General features: G+C 39.4%; 1 protein-coding gene across 1 annotated transcript in view; it reads right to left on the bottom strand.

Annotated features, from left to right (window-relative positions):
* LOC136885238 (adenylyl cyclase 78C) overlaps positions 1-6,185 on the bottom strand; it is a 1,041,122-nt gene that overhangs the window by 291,106 nt on the left and 743,831 nt on the right. The gene's annotated exons all lie outside the window — the stretch shown is intronic.

The raw sequence follows: 6,185 nt of genomic DNA, 5'->3' as shown, positions 1-6,185 counted from the left end.
TTCTAGATGACATTTCATGATTTCTTTATATAGTCGTAAATTTTTGACCGGTGCTGTATATCTCGACCTGGAGATAAAATATAATCTCTGGTCGCCTGTTCGCTGTTGCTCGCTTAGCACCATTCGGAGGATACTAGAGGTTTCTGACATGAGCAACACGAACACAGATAGAGTCCCTGTCTGGCTAAGTGGCCCTCCCGTGAAACTGTCAGATACGCAGCTCAACACTACAGTGCGTATAATCACGGGCCACCTACCTGGCAGAGATACTCGCATTCCTGAAGGGCGGAGAAAATGTCCATTCTACACTCTATGTCGTACGTTGTGAGATGGACAGTTGACAATGGTATGTTGATAAACGGGGTTAAAAGTCAGGTTGTGAGTTTCACAAACAGGAGAAGTCCTCTGAGTTTTAATTACTGCGTCGATGGGGAGAAAGTTCCCTTTCGGGATCATTGTAAGTACCTAGGTATTAATATAAAGAATAATTGGGGTAATCACATAAATGGGAATGTAAATAAAGGGCACAGATCTCTGCACATGGTTATGAGGGTATTTAGGTGTTGTAGTAACGATGTAAAGGAGAGGGTATATAAGGCTCTGGTAAGACCCCCAACTAGATTATGGTTCCAGTGTATGGGACCCTCACCAGGATTACTTGAATCAAGAACTGCATAATAATCCAAAGAAAAGCAGCTCGATTTGTTCTGTGTGATTTCCGACAAAAGAGCAACGTTACAAGAATGTTGCAAAAGTTTGGGCTGGGAAGACTTGAGAGAAAGGAGACGAGCTGCTCGACTAAGTGGTATGTTCCGAGCTGTCAATGGAGAGATGGCGTGGAAGGATATCAGTAGAAGATTAAGTTTGAGTGGTAGGAAAGATCAAATATGAAGATAAAGTTGGAATTCAAGAGGAAAAATCGGGGCAAATATTCGTTTATAGGAAGGGGAGTTAGGGAATGGAATAACTTACTAAGGGAGATGTTCAATAAATTTCCAATTTCTTTGCAATCATTTAAGAAAAGGCTAGGAAAATAACAGATAGGGAATCTGCCACCTGGGCGACTGCCCTAAATGCATATCAGTACTGATTGATTGACTGATTAATAATAATTTCGTGTGGCTATTTCTAGCCGAGCTCAGCCCTTGTAATGCAGACCCTTTGATGAGGGTGGGCGGCATCTGCTATGTGTAGGTAACTGCGTGTTATTGTGGTGGAGGATAGTGTTATGTGTGGTGTGTGAGTTGTAGGGATGTTGGGGACAGCAAAAACACCCAACCCTCGGGGTCATTGGAATTAACCAATGAAGGTTAAAATCCCCGACCCGGCCGGGAATCGAATCTGGGACTCTCTGAACCGAAGGCCAGTACGCTGACCATTCAGCCAATGAGTCGGACATATTGATTGATTGATTGACTGGTTGATTGATTGATTGATTGATTGATTGATTGATTGATTGATTGATTGATGTCAAAATATAAAATATCTCTAGTAAAAAATTTGGTATTTACCCGAAAAAATTCATCACAAACTCAGGCATAGACCCCCCAAGAGAGATGCAGTTTACTCTGCCATCTAGTAGGTCTAGAGTAAAACGAAGCGTGCAAACTGACGAGCAAGCTGTCAGATGCCGTCAAATTTAAATGTTCGCACACGGGTAGCTGATGTTTGCAGCTTAGCGATTAAAGACTTGTATTCGCCGTTTACGGTCGCTCGAACGAAGGTAGTCGTGTAGTTAAGTACTGCTCCTGTCCGTCAATTGATGCACGACAGATCACCACATTCGCAGTCACTACGACATTCGTTGCGAACATGGAGAAGGAGTCCAAAGACACGGTGAAAACAAAACCTGTGTGAAGCGCCCCGACCTCTCATCGCTGGGTTCCGTTCTTCAAATCCTGGACACTCCATGTGTGATTTGTGCTGGACAAAGCGGGGGAGGGACAGATTTTCTCCGGGTACTGAGACTTTCCTTGTCATAGTTCATCCCAGCAACACTCTCCAATAGCATTTCATTTCATCCGTCATTCATTAATCATTGCTCCAGAGGTGTGCGACAGGCTTCGGCAGCCGGAGCAATTCCTATCCTCGCCGCTAGATGGCGGCTTCATTCACTCCATCCCTGACCCCGTCGAATGACTGGAAACAGGTCGTGGATTTTCATTTTCACACATTTTGGAAGTTAAATTTTTTAAATCGCTAACATTTTCAAGAAATTTCATTTCAAAACAGCGTTCAGAACCAGAAACAAAATGTCAGAGCATATCTACGATTCATATAACATCAACGATGTCTACACCAATTCGGGAGTATATAGGCTCATGTGTTGTGCCGTTATAATTTAAGGGACATTATTATAATTATTAACAACTATGACATATTAGTACGCGACAAAATTAATGACACAATTTTAAATGTATCATTGAACAATGCGTCATTAACTGCCAGATAACTATTTGGCTGTAATTAGTCAACTGATGTACCTCTAATAGCTTGAATGGACTCAGCCAAGCTGGAATATAACTGTGGGACTTTTGAACTTTTAATTACCGTACATTATTGTCTACGATGTCCTATATTGGATCCGAGTGTATCTTTGAACCACCCTAGTATGATTAACAGGTGCTTCCGGACCTTTCTTAAACTTGAAATATAGTGGTGGGTGGTAGTTTCGGGTATTTTGACCAAATTTTTAATTTATCTTCCGATGTGACCATTGCAATCTTCTTCTGTGCAAGCCTGTTGCCAAGGCGTTATTGCAGTTCTTAACAGTAAGTCATGTGAAGGATTTTCGTTATACATTATCGTCATTTCGTTTGGTAAGTCAAATTCTACATGAACTGTTTATTCCTCTGCGGGTCTTCAAGTGCACCGCTATGATGAAGCTTCCTTAATTGGGCTAAAGAAAATGTCAAACTGGCGCCAGATATTATTGCTCTAATTCACTTGGAAGGGCCATTCGCCTTCAAACCTCGTAATACTTCATGATGTGAATATTTTGTGCCGGAAGTAATTAACTAGTGTGAAATTCAACGTGTCCGCTAAAGGTATCTTCAACTGGAAACCATGAATGTCATTATTATAGGTGCTCGGTACGTGTTTGATACTACTTGTGGAGGTTTAAACATTAATTAAAAGTACAAATATTGCCTAATAATATTCCCGGCAATGTAAAATGTAATTTGTTTGATTTCACAAAAATTTTAGTTGTCTGTTGGTAAGGCTGGCCACCATCAATGATGTTTAAGCTGCATTACTTCCTAATAGTTTGAGTATAATTGTAATAGTTGGATTTGTAATTTTATACCGAAACGTGCTTTTAATTCGATAAATTCGATTTGCGATTTGCCTTGTTTAGATTTTTCTAAATATTATTATTATTATTATTATTATTATTATTATTATTATTATTATTATTATTATTATTATTATACCGGCAGGTACACCTCAACTCCGCTCATTTAAAAGAAGCGGCTTAAAGAACGCTATCTCTCACACAAATCTTGAAACAGCTACGGCATGAAGTTGGAACGTTGACCAGAAGATGTCACCAGTGAATTATTGAGGTAATGTGTCATTTTGAAGTTGCCTAAAGTGACTGGACTTATTTGTTTTGTTTTGGTTTACGTCAAGAAGTTTAGACTTTTCTCCATAGATGTCATTACTAGAGTCCGGATTATTAGGTGGTGATAGGTTAGAATGCAAACATACTTAAGCCAGTAACAAGTGTACCCTACAATGTACAACGATCACGCTATGTGATTTGCATAGATATTATGGGTACAGCCTATAGAACTCCTTGAATTTATACTACTCTTCCTACATTATTGTACTGCGAGTTGCATGACACTTCCTACAAACCAAACTACTTTGCATTCTAACCTATTACCACCTACAAATTCGAGGTATAGTCATTACAAAAATACCGAGGTAATGCACCCTGGTGCAAGGTAAAAGAATTAATGATTTAAAGAAGTTTTGTTATATTTTGTTTTCTCAACTAAATTAACTTTCATTTATTTTGTTACTTCAAGGTTTGCAAGACTTCTTCCTCATTCCGCCAGTTTTTGAATCTGGTCAATCACTAATTTTCTGTAAATATTTTCAGCCAATCTCTGGCTTCTTGTAGGGTTTTGGTTTACGCAATAAAAATTGAGAGGGTGTGTCCGGATTTAGTCCAGAACCCTCTCGAACCGTCCCCGCGGGTATATAAGCTGTGGCCTTTTCAGGCTACCTTGTCTTATTGATCGTCATCTTTCTGAGTGTGTGTGTGTGTGTTAAGACAGGAGGCGACGTGCCTCATTCTTCGCCAGGCAGTTCAGCAGCCAAGGTAATGGCCACCAGTCACATTCTTCTGTAGCTACCTCCGCAGACTTACACGAGGGAAGTTTCTAATTTATAACTATGTAACCTCCTGTTTCTAAAATTTAAACTTTCTTTCGGTTAATGTAAAATTTCATAAAATCTTAAAATGTAAATCGGGGATAGAGAGTGCGTTACCCTCTCGAGTTCCCCTTCAGTTTAGTTTGAGCTGACTACGATTTGCTAACTACTTCTCTTTACTGTAAAACGTTAAAATAACCTTCATTCTAGTCACCTCAGTAGCCTGGGATTAGCCTCTGCATCATCGGGCCGAGACCCCAATTAGGGTTTTATACTTAATTTTTTAGGAGCGCATACTTAATTTTCTGGGAGTGCAAGTGTATGCCTCCATTCATTTGGTGTTCGGGGCAGTAATTTAACCTGTTCTTCTTTCCACAAAGACCCAGTAGTTTGGATAATTGATACCCCTGTGTAAAATTTGTAAATTATAGGTTGGGCCTAGAGAGGCCGGAAATTGTAAGATTTTATGTAATGTTGCCTTGAGTAGGCTGTAAGAAATTAGGAGCACAGTCTCCTTGGTTAAAGTTCGAGAACATGTAAGCTCTTTTCTGAGATTACTAATATTTCTGTAACATTGAGGGGTGCCTCTGGAAGGCTGTAACATTTGTATCGGTGGGAGCAAGGTGCTCTGTTTTGGGAGATTTCTCCTTGTCTATGTAAACGCTAATTGGCGATATTGTAAAGTTGGAAATTAGGGGCTTGAAGCCCAAATCTGTTAAATTCCCTAATCTTGGGTTTTCCAATTCTTGTATCAAAATTGCTATTTGTACCTGTCACCTTGTTATTTCACTCAGTGAAAAGTTTGTTAAGTTTCTGATTTGAAAAGAAATCATCATCATCATTAAAGGCTTTGCCTTGTCGCTGCAACCATTGATCTCTTCTTTCTGCGATCCTTTTCATCTCTCCATAACCTTGGCATCACATCATCTCAACTACCTCTTCAATGATCTTCTTCCGTGGTTTCCCTCTGCCTTTCTTTCCCATCACCTTGCCTTCGAACAAGTTCTTTATGAAGTCAACATGCCGGAGAATGTGACAAAAAACTGACGCTTTTCTCCTTTTTATCGTTGTTATTAAATGTCGCTGGGTGTTTATTTCTCTGAGCACTGCCTCATTAGTTTTCTTCTCAATCCAACTAGTTCTAGTCATCTTCCTCCATAGCCACATTTCAACTGCCTCTAGTAATTTCACGTCCTCCTTCAAGAGAGTGCACCCTTCACAGCCACATAGCAGCACACTCCAAATGAATGTTTTGATAAACAATTTCTTTTGTTCATTATCTAAGGAATTATTAATTCAGAGCTGCTTCTTCTCCTCAAAGGCTTTCTTACACAGGGAAATTCTTCTTTCTATTTCCACAGTGCATCTGTTGTCATCGGTAATAACTGATCCTAAGTAGCAGAACTTGTGCACCTGTTTTATTGAAATATTTCCAATTCTGAGATGTGCTGCTGGCTTCATTTTAGATTTGCTTACAACCATAACATTAGTTATATTTACATTAATGTTAAGCTGAAAATCGTTTAAGATGATGTTAATTTGTTGAGCATGATCTGCATATTTTTCTCATTGTCAGCCAGAAGTGCAATATCGTTGGCAAATCTAATACAGTGTACAGTTGTTCCATTTATTTTAATGCCAGGTTCTTTGATTTAAACATTTTTCATGGCCTCTTCAATGTACAGATTAAATAGAAGTGGTGATAAGGAACACCCCTGACTTACTCCTTTCCTGATCCTCACCTTGCATACTTTTTCATTACTTTCGATGTTTATTCTCTGATTGGTGTAGAGGTTTAGTAT

This window comes from Anabrus simplex, chromosome 14 (genome assembly GCF_040414725.1).
Source record: "Anabrus simplex isolate iqAnaSimp1 chromosome 14, ASM4041472v1, whole genome shotgun sequence".
Classification (NCBI taxonomy): Eukaryota; Metazoa; Arthropoda; class Insecta; order Orthoptera; family Tettigoniidae; genus Anabrus; species Anabrus simplex.
This window is presented reverse-complemented; position numbering and strand designations above follow the sequence as displayed.